The sequence below is a fragment of the Camponotus floridanus genome, unplaced genomic scaffold, assembly GCF_003227725.1.
Source record: "Camponotus floridanus strain SB8 unplaced genomic scaffold, Cflo_v7.5 scaffold96, whole genome shotgun sequence".
Taxonomy (NCBI): Eukaryota; Metazoa; Arthropoda; class Insecta; order Hymenoptera; family Formicidae; genus Camponotus; species Camponotus floridanus.
The window spans coordinates 317,610-336,015 of NW_020229867.1; the positions used below are offsets into that span (position 1 = coordinate 317,610).

General features: G+C 38.2%; 1 protein-coding gene across 1 annotated transcript in view; it reads left to right on the forward strand.

Annotated features, from left to right (window-relative positions):
• Positions 1-1,210: 1,210 nt before the first annotated feature.
• Positions 1,211-18,406, forward strand: part of LOC105249424 (zinc finger protein castor homolog 1) — a 101,402-nt gene continuing 84,206 nt past the window's right edge. The window contains exon 1 of the mRNA XM_025415068.1: positions 1,211-1,304. The gene's annotated coding sequence lies outside the window, so the exon portion shown is untranslated. The remainder of the gene's footprint in view (positions 1,305-18,406) is intronic.

Consider the following 18,406-nt stretch of genomic DNA (forward strand, 5'->3'; position numbering starts at 1 on the left):
ATGCGAGAGAATATTTTATTTGTTAATTTTATTTTTTCTTCCTTCTGTCTATTGTACGATTCGTGTATTATTGTACTTTCTTGATCAAAAAATGAGGCAAATTATGTCTAAATGAGCGAAAAATTCAAAGCATGATACGAAATATATTTGCAACAAAGAAATCCAAGTATTATATTAAATATACATATTTTTTAATAATAAAGTACTAATATAATTATATAGTTATGAACGTTAAATATTTCGTGGCGGCAATGAAATTGTTAAAGTATTATTGTAAATAATTATCGTGATCATTTGCTTATTACAGTTAGCAATTAACAAAATATTTAAAAAAAACTACAAAATAAATTCACACGTGAATATTTTATTTTCTTTAAATTTTAATTTAATCGTTAATAAATGATTGATGTAGCATGGCTTTAATTACTCTATTTTACGATTCATATATTATTCTTTCTTAATCTGAAAATGAGAGACAAATTACATCTATGTAAATCAGCTAAAAAATCCGAAGCACGATACGAAATACATTTGAATCCAAGCCAAACCATAAGAATAATATTAGATATATTATAATAGAGTATTTTTTTTAAATATAATTACGTAGAATGTTAAATATTTCGTGGCAAAGAAATAATCTTCACACGGTATTATTGTAATGTAAATAGAGTGTGACGTCAGAATGTGACGCTCGTATTCTGTGGCGTCACACGCGCTATTGTTTACACGGGCGGTCGCTCTATCATTCGTTTGGCGAGATTCGAACGAGTAGGTAGGGGCAGAGACGCTCCGTATTATTATCCGTATTATGTCGCGTTACTTTTCGCGACGTATAATTGCGATAATACGAGATGCTAAATGCGATCATTTGCTAATTACAATTAGCAATTAACGATACGTGCCGATATTTCGCGTTTAATCAAAGTTATTTCATGTGATTTATTCGGAAATAGATAAAAAAATACGTCGATTTCGCAGGATGTTGATTGTGTATGAAATATACATGCAATATTCAATTTCGATAGCCTACTTTCGGACGATTAATCTCATTAATTCAACTTGTGCACAGTATTAACGTGAAATGACGTGTTGCGATGTGACATAATTAATTAATACGATCTTGATTAATTACATAATAATAAAGTGCGCGTCGTGATTGACGGGAGTGCCGTATAAAGTATCGTGCGATTGTATTTTAGTGCTTACGATGGATTGTGTTTTCGCGAGTGAGTGTGAAGCAGCCGAAACATCAACAAGAGAAGGATGAAGGAGGAAGCCCGGGATGACAACGAAGCAATCATAAGGTACGTTGGTAACTTCTAATTTACATAATTTAATATTTTTCATTTATTATTACTTGAAACTAATTGCTCACGCTAATTTTCGCCAACAATTAATAATCCATTTTATATCATTACGTACATTAATTTAAAATATTGCAAACTTGATATTTTAAAACTCCGGTACAAAGGCGTAAAATACTTAATAAAACATTTATAGTATAAAATAATTATTTTTTATAGATAAATATATAAAAAATTTTGATATATCGTTCAAGTGTTATAATTACTTAATTTATGGTATCAAAAAAAAGTATATAAATCATAAAGAGAGAAAGAGAGAGAGAGGAAGACGGGATTAGAGGGTCTCGAAAGTGCGGAGAAGCGAGAAATGCTGGAAACTGGATATCCAGTTTGTCCAGGAGGACGGGGAGCGATAGTCGTGCTCGAGATATCGCGCGTTCCACTTTACATCTGCTTCTCGGGACCGAGGAATAAATCGACGGTCACAAAACTTTCGTGGCGTATGCGCGAGATAACGCATCCGGAATCGATCGTCGGATGCCCCGAGGATTATTTTATGACCGTAAGTGGGCCATGAAATCGGAGGGATCGTACGCACATCGGGCATTTATCGCCGGATTCACCCGGGAATCCTTATTCCTCCTCTCCCCCTTCGCTCTCCTCTTTCCTCCCCCGCTCGTACTTCCGATTTCAATCCTCCTCTTAAATCTTAAATTACGTTCAGAAGAGAAAATTCTCGGATAAGAGAATCTGTAGCTGTTGATACCGTTACAAGCATCAACGCGCCTTGTATAAGCTCTACGTTCAGCTGCGATCGAGCGCCCCATTTAATTCAGATTTCGCGCGACAATCCGATAAAATGGCGCGACTTTGAAGGATAAGTACGGAATTAGTGGACACTTAAATATTGGAGGAAAGGAGGGAATGAAAGGATGTTGCGAAACGTTTATGCAGATATCGGTGGTAAGGGTTTCGCGTTATTTGCGTCGAGCAAATGGCCAGCAAGGATTCCTAGCTCAGTTACAAAGGAATGTCAAGGGCCAGTATCGTGTATCCTATTGCTCCCGATATTTAGTAGCCGTGGCGGTCGTGGCAGTCGATCCTGGCCGATCGTGGCGAACGATCGCGACCGGTCGGTCGGCGGTGTCGTTAACGGCGAGTATTTCAAGTCCGTGCCCAGTCACGATGGCCTCGAAATTCGCGGTAGTCATCATAAATCTACGGATCTAAACGCTCTCAATGGCACAATCCGGCCGATCTAACAAGTTGCGCGAATAACATCGACTTGGGGCCCATTAAGATCGATAGGAAAAATCCGGGAGATCGATATACCGCCGTTGAAACGTGACAATGAACGGTTAAAATTGGTCCAGCATTGCGTTGTTAACGCGTTAATAACGCACCGGGTACAATTAATGGCGTTGATTGGAATCGCGATTCTGCCATGACATCGTGAACCCATATTGTCGATTTGTTTTTTTAAAGATTTAGAATTGGAAATTAAAGTTATAAGAAATAAATTCAAAGTTAGAATTATTTTAATTAAAATTTGTAAAAAATGTATATGTATTTAATTAGAATTATTCAAAAATTAATAATAAATAATTGTGAAAATTTGAATTATAACGGTAATCTAGTTTACGAGTACTGTTTTGCCTCTCGCAATTTCACGTCTGCACAAGGTCGGGAAATAACCTGCCAGGATCGTCGATTATTATAATTTCACGATATGAATCCGCGATATTGCTCGTTGTACGTATGCTCTAGTTTCGATCTAACCGGTATACCGTTTGCGGATCTAGATCTCGAACAGGCATGATTCGCGATAACCGCGAGGAGAGACGTAAATTCTGCTTTTCTACGAGGTTTTTCTAGATTATTAAAATACCAGCTAAATAGAATCAGGTTTCGTGTTCCAGATTATCGCCGCCAAAGGTATGAAACGCTATCGGTCGCCGTGACTATTTCAGGATTATTAATCTTGGCCGTCGATTAGTACGATTTGTAATAGAAGTAATGGCAAAAAATGAGACTGAAAAGAGATGTATCACATTGATGAAACTATTAATAAAACTTTTAATTTTTAATGACTCTTTTTTCAAAGATAAAACGTAATATTTGAATTTAATACTTGGAAACTAGACTAGCTATTAACATATTATATATTTTTTTAGCTTTACAATATTAGCTTAATTTTAGCATTAATAGTTTGTGTTGATCTAGTTCTTTTTAAATTTTTTATCGCAACGAAACGAGAAAGAAAGGTAACGTCCAATATTAATTTTGAAGGAAAAGTTTTGTAGGATCTTCGATCGTGCGAATTGATGCGAAGAATCGCGAGATGCAGTGAACGAGCCATAAAAGATACATTTTACGCGCAAAATTCTGCGAGCGCTGAAAAAGAGATGCTGTATTACATTGAAAAAATTATTAATGAAATTTTTAATCGTGTCATTTACTTTCAGAGATATCAATATTTGGAACAAATAGAATAGCTATTAATATTTATCTAAAAAAAAATGAAAAAAGATATAAAATGCTCATTCTTCCTTTCGCTGATTTCAAAATAATACTCTTTTAATTTTGCAATATTAAAATTAATGACGATTAACGACCGATTCCCTTGAGTTTCGCGTATCGGTATTTCGCGATCTTCGGCCGTACGAGTTGATGAAGAATGACGACATGCAGTGAACGAGCCATAAAACATGTATTTTACGTGCAAAATTTTGCGAGCGCTGAAAAAGAGATATTGTATTACATTGAAAAAATTATTAATGAAATTTTTAATCATGTCATTTATTTTCAGAGATAAAATATCAATATTTGGAACAAATAAAATAACTATTAACATCTATCTAAAAAAATTAGAAAAAAGATATAAAATGCTCATTCTTCCTTTCGCTGATTTCAAAATAATACTCTTTTAATTTTGCAATATTAAAATTAATGACGATTAACGATCGATTCCCTTGAGTTTCGCGTATCGGTATTTCGCGATCTTCGGCCGTACGAGTTGATGAAGAATGACGACATGCAGTGAACGAGCCATAAAACATGTATTTTACGTGCAAAATTTTGCGAGCGCTGAAAAAGAGATATTGTATTACATTGAAAAAATTATTAATGAAATTTTTAATCATGTAATTTATTTTCAGATATAAAAATATTAATATTTGGAACAAATAAAATAACTATTAACATCTATCTAAAAAAATTAGAAAAAAGATATAAAATGCTCATTCTTCCTTTCGCTGATTTCAAAATAATACTCTTTTAATTTTGCAATATTAAAACTAATGACGATTAACGATCGATTCCCTTGAGTTTCGCGTATCGGTATTTCGCGATCTTCGGCCGTGCGAGTTGATGAAGAATCGCGACGTGCAGTGGACGAGCTAGGAGATATGCGTTTTATGCACAAAAGCCTGCGAGCGCCGGGAAGGAGGGTGGGGAAGGAGGGGTGGACCCCGGTGGAGGAGCGGCGGCGGTTCGTTATGCCGGCTCTCCGCGAGGACAATTAATTATCTCCTGATTCCTTCTAAGAAACCAGTCCAAGTACGCCCGAGCGGACACACCGACCAGATGCACACGCACGCACCCACACACCGGTCGCCCGCGCGGACGGTGTTTTATAGACACATATGATGGAACACTCTCAGGCCGATCGTGTTTCAAACCGCAGAGGGACTTAACTGAGAAACGACACACGTTCCCCTCCCGCTACGTCTACTCCGCTACGGCTGTTGCTCGAGAGTCTGGAGCAATTCGGGCGAGCAACTGACCACCTTTTCTCTCTCTTTCTCTCCCCCTTCTCTTCCCCGTCCCTTGCGGTCCGAATTTCATTGTCTCGCCGGCGTAAACATGCAGTTTGCACGAAGCGTTCGATAACGCGTAGGAAGAAGAGATGAAATTTATCGAGTAGGAATGCGTAATCATTCGAGGAGCGGAAACGTGAAACTGTCGTTGACAGTGTCAGTGATTAGTCTCATGTGTTTGTGTGATCGATGATTAAATTAGTTTCGCGCAATCGCTCAATTAAATTGTCACGTTCCTCTTCGTCAGTGGGGACCTCTCCTCGTGACGTTTACAAAGCACCGTTATAGTAGCGTTATAGTAAATTACGAGATGTAAGCGTTGAAGCAACAGGTTGTCAGAGAACGCGCGATCGACCGATGTGACAAGTGTGCGATTCGTAGGGAAATCATTTTTATTTTGTTAGATACAAATGTTTAATTAATGTAATAGTTTTATAGGTAATAATTATTATTAAATAATTATTTAAAAAGTTTTTAGATTAATTTGCATATCAAGATAATAAATTATCTTGATATGCAAATTAATTTCTTTAAGATACTATTAATCGTTAATTATCAAATAATATTCTATCCTACACAAATAACGCATATATATATAGGCCCAATTTTATTATATTATTAACACTGTAGAGATGTTAAAGTCCTGTTTGATATCTTCACAATGTAATTGTTAGAAATAATCTTTTCATTTCTAAAATTAATATATTGTATAAAAAACTCCCAATATAAATATATCTCCCACGGGAAGTTGCTGAAATTAATCAGCTGTCATTTTTAAATAGACGCATAAAGAGCAGAGAAAATAAAATATCTTTAAATAAAAGACATTTGGCAGTTTTAATTATATATGAACTAAAACACAATCAGAGATATTTTTATTATTTAATAAATGTTTGTAAAAAATATCGATAATGATATAGTATATTTTATATATTAGATCAAGACTCTATATAATATTTTTTTTATATCGTTAATTACGAAAGAAACTCGATGATTGTTTCAATTGTGACGATGTCGAAAATATCCTTGAAAATTCTTACAATTTTCGAAAGAGAAACTTGGTTCAAAAATATATTATATTATGTATAAGCTATGGATAAAAAACTAAAAGATTTCTGCTCTCGATTTATGCGACACGTTAGACACGTAAAATGATAATTTCGCGGCTCGGTTTAACGATCTAATACTTTATCAACGAACTTTGGCATTTCGGACGCGGCGCGTTTGCGAGTCATTAACTCGTCTAATCGCGCCTGGACCCAAAGGATAAAGACATTCATCATCATTAGAATGGATAATTATCGCGAGCTCTCAACTTCGGGGATATATATCTCTACTTTTGCGGCTTGTCCGTTCATTAGGCGTTCGGGAGGAAGCTAACGGCTTCGATGACGACGGAGATTCCCGAGGAAACCTATCGTGGATCTACCTGTGGACACGTGTACGCGTACGTGCCAGTCGGTTTCTCGCAGAGTTTAGCTCGTCGAATCGTGGAATCGAAGTCGTTCTACCCTTTCCTTCTCTCTCACACTCCATGCCTTTTCTTTTTTTTTATTATTCCGTGTAGTCGCGTACACGCGTGACACGTCTGCGGCATCCGGTCGCGTACGTGACGTCACCTACGCGAGTTATATCCAACTCTGCCCATATGGTCCGGTATCGGCAAAGTCGACAGTAGAAACTATCGGTGATGGCTCGATCGTCGGAATTTAACCCTCGTAATCGTGAGAGGTCAACGAGCGATAATCGCGATTATCGATTATAATAAGGCATCGTGTTCACTTTCTCGCTCTAAAACTATTGGTACCTTCAAGAGCAGTTATTTCAAATCGCAAATAAGTAAATGCGATATCTCTTTTTAATGTTTAAGAGACATTAATTAATAATTAATTAATATAATAATTGTGATAAAAAATCATAATAATCAAGAGAATTTTGGGGGGGAAGCAATTTCATTCTTGTCCGCTTGAAATGGAAAGAATTTCGCGAAATTATCGCGCATGTCCGTAGCAACCCCTTAACCGCGTCGCGAAGGGTGGAATTCCGCGAATGGGAAAAGCGGGCTTGGAACTTGCGCGTTGGCTTTTCGCGACCGCCCCTCTCTGGGAACTGGGAAAACGGAGAGAGCGGCTTCTGCCGAAGAGGGTGGATCGATTGGGGTGGCCGGGGAGATGGTAGGTGACACGGGATTGTCTGAACTCGGTCGCAAATCGCCGCGAGGTGGGCGTAACCGGCGATTCCTTTTTCTGCGAGGTGGCGAACTCCGCGGCAACTTCCGCCGACTGTTTTGCGATAGGAAATTAGAATAATTCGATGATACGTAACTGTTGCGGCCAGAGCCAGAGAGGGCGGCCTTCATTTGAATATCTGTATAATCGGAACGTCGTTGGGGCGGAACCAGAAAACGGCGGAGTCTGCCGTCGACACCTTCGCACCCTCGTTTCTCTAAGGGATGTGTAAAAAGCTTCCTTGCGACTTCTTTTGCCCCGTCTCTGCTATTCGGGAATGATAACAGCCTTCCATTCCATTATGAAGAAGGTTCATCTCGCGTTTTTGCCACGTTATCGAAATTAAAGATCAGGGAATTAAATTAACACTTAAAAAAGTTAATAAATTATACTAGAAGAAAATTAATATCTCGTTTGAGAAGTTATAAAATAATATACGTTGTTGTCGGATTGGTTGTATAAAGCGAAGGTGAGACGGATTGTTTCTGATTTCAATCTAGACAGAAGCATTTAAACATCGCCGTTCCTTTCCGCGAACAACGAGATGGGAGCCCTTTTCAAATTTAGCTCCATGCGTGTTTCGCCTTTTGCACGGGCGCGAACGAATAAGGAATTCATCAGCTAAAGGTTGGCAAACCGTGCACCACCATAAAACCGAATGATTTACGCTCGACACTTTATGGGCCACGGCCAGACGCCCCGACTTTGCGAATTTTTCGTCGATTTTCGGTCGGCGTTGCTTGCACAAAAGTCGCGTTCGTTTATTAGTCAATTCTCGCAAAGTCGACGGACATTTTTTTTATTCCGTTGGCTAAAAATTATGTAAATTCATAAAATATAAAAAATTTCGTTTTCCTATTAAATTTTAATAAAATCTTTATTTTTAGTAGGTTTTTTTAACGAAATATTGTTGGTATCTTTAATATTACATTCCTGAATTGATCAAATATATGTGACATAATATATATATATTTTTATTTTTTTTTATCATATTTTAAAATATTCTTTTATTTCTTTTAATATGTTACATTTATCTAGTAGCGTCAATTATTAATCGATTAATCAGTCTTTTGTTTAATTAAGTTTACATTTATTTCAAAAGCACACGCACTAAATTTTATTGAATCTCTAAGTCTATCGATAAATTATATCGTATATCTTTTTCTACCATTTTTGTATGATTGTGCATATGTGTGTGTATTTCTATACATCTCTTCATACGCACATCTGCGAGACTCTGGGAGTCGAGTAATCGGAGAACACGAAGAAACGGCATAGTCGAGATATCCTCTGCCCTTCTTTCTTCTATCCTTCTTCTCCCTGCTACACATTTTTATTCGCATAAAATTCGTATAAAAAAGCCAACTTTCGCGAAGAGAACAGTCACATTAAAAAAAAACATAAATAGTCGTCGTAAAAAATTTAAACGATTTTGCAAAAATGAAGAGGAGTCATTTTCGCACGACGTCGACGCCTTATAAATCTCGAAGGTACGATATCCACTTTTCTCTCGTCTCGTTATTATCTTTGCCCATCCGCTGTGAAATGAAATTTTCACACGCGCGAAGCGTCTCTCGCTCTCGATCCTTTTCTCCTCCCGACCATTAATTGACCGGTTTAGAGACTTTTTTGTCCCGTCGAACTTTTTTTCCGGAACGAACAGACCTTCGATGAGCCGAGAAAAATGGTCGGACGAACCTGTCAAAATATTGTCGACAGTTCTGCCCATTGTCAGGGCGATTTTCCGGAGGTTACAGCATCCACGAGAAGGGCTAGGGAGAGGAAGAGGGGGGTCTTCTCCGGGTCAACGTCTCGGTCGCCGGTTCGGGATCGGGACGGTCGATAGGTCAAGCGTTAACCGCTCAATTTCACAGGCGGACCCCCAAGGAATTTCTCCGTTTCTTCGGAAACAGGTGCCATTGTGCGCTCAATTTTCCTCGCCTTCCTTTCATCGGGAGGGATCGCCTTTCACGGGAAAAAGCGAATGTATAATAATGGCCAGCGCGAAAAAAAGTGTCAAACGTTTTTTACTCAATTACAATCGAAGCTGGGATCCTTTTTCACTCGGATCGAGTTAAAAAAATCGACGAAAAAATTTTTCCCGATCGAGATGATTTGTCGTTAGCTTCCCTTTCGGTGATGATCTCCGCGATAATTCAAAGCTTGAAGCTTAAATTGAGAAAATATTTCGTCGTAACGATTGGTGAAAGAGATCGAGAGACTTTCCTTTCTTAAATACAAAGATTCGGGAGGTAAAAAAATTAAAATACGGTGGTAGGAGAATTGAAATACGCCTTTGAAGCTTAGCGCGCTCGATCCATGCCAGAGAACTCTACTCGCATCTCCGGTTACCAATACATAACGAATGGCGCATAAACGTAAAGGAAATTACGAGGGATTAAAATGATAAGGAGCGCATAGAGGCAATGCCGACCAATAAAAGGTCATTGACATCTCACTGGCATATGCAATCGTCACGTTCACATGCGCGCGCGTCTCCTCGTCAATAAACATATATGCGTTACGCGACATAGCGACTATATATCCACACATGTGTGCGTGTGGGATCGACACACAGACTCGTCGTTGAAGATATGGGATCGAGATACACACATACACGTGTACGTACGAGGTTAAATTCGTTAATAAGTGGCTTCGTTGACGTTATTCTCAACTGTTATACTCGAATGTCTCTCTTTTCTTGCGACGAGACTTTTAAATGAATCAGTTTTTACGAGGACAGGCTTGTATAGAAATATCTTTTGATATCTTATAAGCTGCGCTATATACGCCAAGTGGATGCAATGGAAACGGAAATATACAAGTGCCTCGAGAGATTATACTTTGGAGTTCAGCGTACAAATATGGCCGAAAATAAACAGCGCGAGGGAAAAGCTTATTTTTCTTAGACTTTCTACGGGGTTCTTGAATTTTTTAATGCCCGGGAATTAATTACGCTGATAAACATGAAAAATATTTTCCTCTTGCCTATGAAATATTCTGATTCAATTTTTTATTCAATTCTTTATTCAATTAATTTTGATACAAGAAAAAATATGACATTATATTTTTTTTTCTTGCCCCATTTCTAGTGGAAATTGACTAATTTTAAAAAGGAAGAAAACAATTTTTATTTTTTTATACTGTATTTTTTTCTTTCCTTTATAAGATTAATCAATTTTAAAAATGGAACAAGGAAAAAGAATATAAATTATAGTATTTTTATTTTATCTCTATAGATTTCGAGAGAGAGAAATAATATTCAATTTCTTTAACAAGATAAAATATTTATAAGTTTCATCGGTTGGAAAGAATTTTTGCAAGGAGCTTGTAAAATTTATTTATTGATATTAATTGATGAATTATTATAATTTTATTTTTCTCTTTCTTTGCTTTCATCTTCTCTTATTTGGCGTTATTGGCAATTAAATGTCTTTAGACATGTATTCGTTAGTATCTAGCACGCGCTTTATCAAGACACACCGCGCACACGGTATGTCACGTGCATCGCTCCTCTCTCTCTCTCTCTCTCTCTCTCTCTCTCTCTCTCTCTCTCTCTCTCTCTCTTTCACATATCGACCACCTATTGTTTCGTCGAATTTCTCAATTAAATGCCCTACGCACTCGCGTCGACTCCCTTTCTCTGCGATTCTTCTTCCTTTTTCCTCTGTTCATCTCTCTCTCCTTCTCTCTCTCTCCCTTTCTCTTTCTCGCGCGAATCGTGAATGGACTACCGCTTGATTCCGGGAATTTAAAAACGGGAAGGAATTTCTGGAGAAAGATGGAGTGGGAAAGGCGGAGAGAAGAGGAGGCGAAATCACTCAGCGTGAAAAAGACAGAGAGGGGAAGAGAGAGTGCAAGACAATGATGTGAGCGATATAGGGAGAAGGAGACATGTGGTGGGTGTGAGCTACTGGTATTTTATTGTTCGCTCGGCGTGATTTGTGATGTCGTATTGTCGTTGCAACTGCGACGATTGTGCTCTCGCTCGCTTGCAGGGTCCAAGGACCGCTTAGACCGCATCCGAATGACGTGTGTTACGGCGACTCAACTAAGTCTCGGCTCAGCTCCGATAACGAGCCGGGATACCGTAAATGTAAATCACACAGCGTAGCTGTTGATGCAGTCTTATTCCGCCAAGTTGGCAATTTCCGAGCCCGCCCCCTTTCCATTCCAAACGTTCACGGGACACGCGCAATAACATTAACACCTGTGACATTGATAATCGCGATCGTAATCAATGTAATATTTCTCGCCAAAGCTCTGCCCGTTGAATAGCGCTGGAACACGCGCGACAATACGGCCTGTCCTTAATAAGAACACGGGACGGATAGACACAATTGACCGAAAACCAGTTTTGCGCCCCGTAAAGTTTGTCACCGAGTATCGACGATGACACCGAGAGACAGAGAAAGAGAGAAAGAAAGAGTAGCGAGAAGGCAAAAGTCACGAAATTCAAGGCGGCCGTGTCTCGAGCGTGAAAATAATTCTAGAGGCGCGCCGGATAAATGGGGAAGATTCGCCAGATAAATTACGTTCCGCGCAACAAAGCGAGATGTCGGCGGACGGATAATCGGGATTTTTAAAATTAATTGCCTCGTAACGTCCGTTTCCCGAAAGGCACATAAAATCCCCGTCGAGCGCCGACGGCCCTCTCGAATATAAATTACGCGTTCCTTGAAACACTCGCACTTTACCGTCTCTTCACTGCCACGGGCGCATCCGCGGGGATGCAGCCAATATGTACCCGATAAATCAAAAATATATCGATAATATACATAAAATGGCTGGATGCACCTTAGCATTAATACTTGTATGTTTGTCGAGTTTTCTTTAACTTTTTAAATTTCTTTTTCTATTTTACCTCGCGTTCAAACGAAAAAGAATAATCGATCTAATCCCTTAATTGAAAGAATAGGTAATGCTCGTTAATTAAAGAAAAGTTTTGCACTTTTTTAAAAATATTAAATTAAAAAATTAATTTCAATCTATTATTACAAAATATTTTCTATAATATTTAGAGAGCTTGAATAATTTCTAGAGTATTTGAAAGAAAAGTCTTTCTTTTAAATATTTAAAAATATTATAAAGATGTAATCAAATATTAAATATTTTGCAGAAATTATTTTACAACGATAGACTGAACTAGAATATGAATGCTTGAAATTATCGATCGCAACCTTATTTCTCGGGAACGTGCGAGTGTATCTGTCGCCAATAACGACACGGCAAAATGCACCGATAGTTATGCACGCTCGTTGAAGGGGAAAATGTACGGGGTAACCCCTTTACTTCGTCGTTACCCCTCCATGTGATTTATAGAGACGAATTTATAGTCTTATTCGCAAGGAACATCGTTATGGTTGGCCTTGAAATTTCTTTATCCTCCTTCGTGTTCTCCGATACCGACTTTTGTTTGGAACCTCTCGCTTAAAATAATGTATCTTTATTAAACTCGCAATTTTAATCCTTTAATTCAGTTTGATCGCGTTTTGCAATTAGTCCAAATTAAATTTTATTATACACAATATTATTTGATTTAGGACTAGGATTTATTCTATCCGATTCAATTAAATTTTCTTCGAGGTGTATGTGTCTGATATGTTTTACTTTCATAATCTCGGGGGAGAGAGTAAATCTGTAGCGCCTCGCACACATGGAAACACGTGCTTCTCTCATACTTTATACCATCCATTGCTTGAGCGGAAATAACGTGAGTTGTTAAAGAGATGAAGTGCATACGCGGCTTTACGATTAACCGTAAAATAACCGTTCGTCTCTCCTTCCTCGCTCCTCCCCCTCACGAGATATAAACTTTATCGGCCGGTCATACCGCGCGAAATCGAGTCGCACGATACTTCCCGTGCTTCCGAGAAGTTTCCACTTTCATCGTGGGATGCGACCAGGCAATTCCGATGCCGATAAGAGGCCTGGATTTTACACAGCCGTGGGAATCGATTTGACCCTCATTACGACGATAAGGTTCGCGAATGCCTGAATATGTGCAACGTGCGTGTGCGTTTTACGTGTGATACGCTCGAGTATCGACTCCTCTGCCACCGATATCGATTGTTCGTCGAGAGTCAGGTCGAGGGATATCCCGTTTCCACAGGACACATAATACTCGCGCATTCCCTCGGACCTCCGTTTATTTCTTCGTGTCGAGACTCGAGGAAGAAATATTTAATAAAGAATAAAAATTGTGCATTAATATCAAGAATGTGCAAAAAGTTCCCATAGGCTTGTTGTCCAAAATTTTCCCAACTCGAACTTCATTTTTAGCCTAAAATAAAGTTTAGATTACGAGTGTGCAAGTTTCAGACGGACTATTTAATTTTCACTCTTATAAAAAGTGCTCGTAGAACTGTTGTTCAAAATATTCTCATCTCGAGATGGGGATCTCGAGATTTCATTTTGGCTTAAAGAAAATTTTCTTATATTTAAAAATATTTTTTTAACGTAACGTTATTATTATGTAATCAAAGAGGAAAATCCCGCGTACAAACGTTTATTTTTATCTTAAAATGAAGAGTTTTTGACGCACATTACGAATATAACTATCCAGAAGAGTCATCGTTTAATTTCCACCCTTATGAAAATTTTTAATTATAAATTATATTTTAATTTATTTTAATTTATTATAAAAAAATTAAGAAATATTTATTTTTTCTGAGACAATAACTCGATCATAAATTTTGTCATAAGTTTTTAAGCAAAAATGAAGTCTAATTTTAAATTGGGAAAATTTCAGACAACAGTTGTCCGCGCTCTTTAATTCAATCTTGAAGCCTCGGTCGAGGCTCATTAACGGGGTCAACGATTGAGATGAAAGCCATATCTCTCGTACGACTAATTATTATTCTATCATGCTTAACGGTTCGCTTTTAATTATCGTTCGCGGATTATCCGTGCGTGTTTCTTTGGTTTGGGCAGCTTGCGAGGCAATTATTTCATCGTCGGCGAGACTTCCTAGTCGAAGTGGGCGGGCGGACATTGATGGAACTGCGCTTTAGCTAATTAGAATCTCTCGTATTCGCGATAAACTCACTCCGTGGGTTACTCTGTCGGAAGGCGAGAAAAAAAGAGGCCCCGGAGAACGGTACGACGAGCAGGATCGAAGGATTTTCGCCCGCAGCCACGACGACCGTTAGAAACGTTTTTAGATCGCGAATTTGGATCTCTTCTTTTTTTTTTTTTTTAAGTCATTATCTGTGTAACGATCGTCATTAAGGTGTTGTTCGAACGGTCGATGATTACGCAACAGGAAACGTCGTGGAATCACGCAATTATTAGTTTAATTTTCTAACGCCTCGTATACGGGAACACGACGTTCCGGTGTTCAATGATCGTGACGACTTTTTATCGCGAGTCTCGGACGAGCTGTCGGGCCGGCTATAATGAATCTCATTGATTCAATAAACGAGCGTATTATCGTCGAGTACGATGGTTCTAATGGCATTTTAACGCTGCGCCGCACGATTTGTTGTTTTGGCAGTGTGGTCTTATTTTCGTTAGATCCAAAATAGACTCGGAGGCTTCGCGGGACACCGAAGATATGTCCCGTTTCCGCGGCAAAATAAATAGCGTGAAAATAAATACCGATCGGCAAAACAAAATGCCTTCTGCAATTTCGTTGGAATAACAAATAGAGAAATATCACGGAATTATAATAATTTCCCGTCGATCGAGGGCGGTTTACGCACCGGAAAAGATCGGAAGCGATCGCCACGTGTATCGCCGGTCGAACAAAACGTTAAGCTGCTCGCGAGTGTCGAGGAGGCGAGAGGGCGAGAGGCGAGGCGAGGCGAGGCGGATGTAGCGTTGAAAGACAGCGGGTCGTTACTTAATTCCATGCGCTCGCTTAAATAGAACGACTTAGACTTAAGGTAGTCTGCAAAAATGAGGGAACACGCCGTTGTAGGAGAACCGACGACTTGTTCGTACACCCGTACATGTTCCGGGGACAGAGATGGGGGAAGAGAGACAGAGAAGGAGAGAGAGAAAGAGAAGCGAAGGCGCTCTCGCGCGCGGATCCCGCGATGTCGGGGGTGTCTACTGGTTTTGACATACGAGCGCACTAATACACGCGTATCGAGCACGCGTGAGTCATATCGAAAACCAGTCTCAGCTGAAAAGAGAGAAGGAGAGAGCGAGGGAGAGAGAGATATGCATACGCATCCACACTGTCGAGATGGTCGGCGCGAAGCGGGAATAGCGAGAGGGACCTTTGAATATTTCAAGCGTGCGTGCGTGTGCGTGTGCCGTTATGAGGCCGTGTGAGTAATCTCACCGATGTGTGCTCCGGTACTCCAATACGCACGTGAGATTAAAATTGGCGCGTGTGCGTGCGCGTAGGGTTGCACAAGACTCGAGACAAGACAATATTCGTAAAAATATTGTACCGATGTGATATTGAACATTTTTGAAAATTTTAATCTTGTCTCGATCTTGAAGTGTATCTTTGTAGCAAAAATTTCGTCTTGTGTAAATATCGTCTCGATTTTATTAACAATTTTCATTTAATCGAACAATTGTTTAAAGTAATAGGAATATTATTTTAATAAATATAATTAATATAATTAATTTAAATTAATATAATATAATTTTATGATATAATTTCGAGATCTCTTATAGAGCATTATTATTATTTATATCATTCACGCGTTTACTTCTTAAAATAGAATATCCCACTTATTTATTAATATAAAAATATTTATATTAAAAACAAAATAAATAATAAAATTTTGTATTGTTTATTTTGCTTATTGCATTAATTGTTTCTAAATTTATTAATATAAATGTTTTTATTTATTAAATAAAATCTTTTATTTTTGTATAATATAGTGTGACTTTTCTCTTATCTAATGTATCAAATATATATATTTTAGTCTTTTTTAAAAATCAATAATCTTGACAAGACCAATAATCTTAATCTTGATATTGTCTTGACAACTAATTAAAAATCTTATCTTGATCTTGTCCTGAATTTGGAGACAAGACAATATCAAGACTAAACCTTGATATCAAAGCTTGCAATTTTATACATCTGCGGATCTGGATATTTGTTCCAGACCCAATTTCAAAATTGCTCCTGGATTTAGATGAGATTTTGGGAGAGGAGCATTGTGCTTGTCTCGTAATAAGATTTTCAAGAGATGTATTTTCAGTAATAACATCATACTCCGAAAGAGAGTCTAAGACATTTCGAAGGAGTGTGTGCGCCGACTTACTTTAATCTGTGCGATCTTACATCTGCGGATATTAACATTAGAGAGAATAGTTTGAATTTATATTGTATCGCATCGCTCTCACATGGCTATTACATTTTGATCCAACTACATTGGCGTGATTTACAAATGTGCATTCTTATATTACAATAGTAAACCGATATCAACGTCGCAGAGAAAGTTATTCGATTCTCCTTCGTGTTCTCGAGACGAAGTCGGGTAAATAATACGCTACCGTGGGATGCGATTTTCGCAGGCGCGATTATTGATCGATACGATCGTGACCGCCGATGCGGATTTCTCCATTTGTTTAAGGAGAATAGCGAGCGTGATTGCTTTGACGAATGATGGAGGGTAATGCGCGGGTAATGGTTTCACTGCGAGAGTGGATAAAATTGCATGTACCGGAATATAAAGGTCGCGGTGCACGCAAATACGTAAGAAGATGTAGCAAAAGTATGAATCAATAACTTATAGACAAAACTAAATTGACAAAATTTTCGAATCATTTTAAAAAGGGACAACATTTGATTTAAATTAAAAATAAAATTATTATACTTTTGCAGTTCCATATACGTACGTGAGTTTCGTACAAGTTATGTGTACTCAATTATTTTTTTAATAATGGAGTTGTTTTATTTTTCCGTTCATATTTAAAAAAAAACATCTTACGAACGATAATTGAATGTTTCATTTTATTGTATGTTATTGAATTTGTCATAAATATACAAAAACTATAGTGAAATAAATGTATCATTTATAGATATATTATTAAAAAAAATTATCATCAATAATATTTAAAAAAACAATAATTTTTATTTTAAAATATTTTTTATAACTCTATTAATTAAAAAAAAAATTGTTAAATGTATACATTTAACACATGGTATATCTAGGAGTTTCGACGGATAATGAACATGGACAAGGTTTCGGTAATGTTTGCGCAACTTTTTAAAGGAACGCGATCGCATCGGACAAAAATGCTGCGCGAATCGAGTGATGCGCCCGCAGAGATTGACAAGTGCGAGTGCGAAGGAAGCGACCGAAGCGCAGACGTAAGCAGCGTATCCACCCACGATGTGGCGTACTGTAACGAGGCTACAGTCCATTAAGTGCGTGCGGCTATTATGGCTAATGCATTACGGGGCGATAAAAAACGGGAACTATAGCACGCACACCGGTGCCCCCCTTCCCTCCCCCTCCCCCGCCTCGCCGCTCGCGTCTGCGGCCGCTCGCGCGCACTCGAGGGAACCGGACCACATTCCATGTCGACTCGGACGACGAGTACGAACTCGCTGCCCGAGTACAAGGCTCGTAGATACCATGCGCCGACGACACGCGCGCACTCGATGCAAAACGCATCCAGATCCGCCTCAATCCGCGCAGCGGTTGACACGCGTCCGATCTTTCGACGTGACATTTTTGTCCGAAACAATACTTTCGATTGTCACTATCGAGTAAACTTTGCATTAACTTTTACTCGGGATGGATCATTTTTTATTTTGACGTATATAGGGTACATGTCTAAATAATACATATTTTAAATTGGTACTTTTTTTTTATTCTTGAAATGCAATTTTAAATATCATAATTTTTATACTTATTTGCATCATCTGTCTGTTATATTTCATTTGTGTTTATAGTTTTCTGTTTACGTTTGCCTGTCATCGTTATACTTTATAATTACTGTTTCTCCCTCTCTTATATACCTATCCTGAAAAAAGTACTAAACCAAAATTCCTAAAAATCTATTTGTGATTTTAAATTGAAATTTAATTTGATTGATTTTTTTCGGGGTGAAAGTGCAAAGGGAGGGACTCCATCCCTCT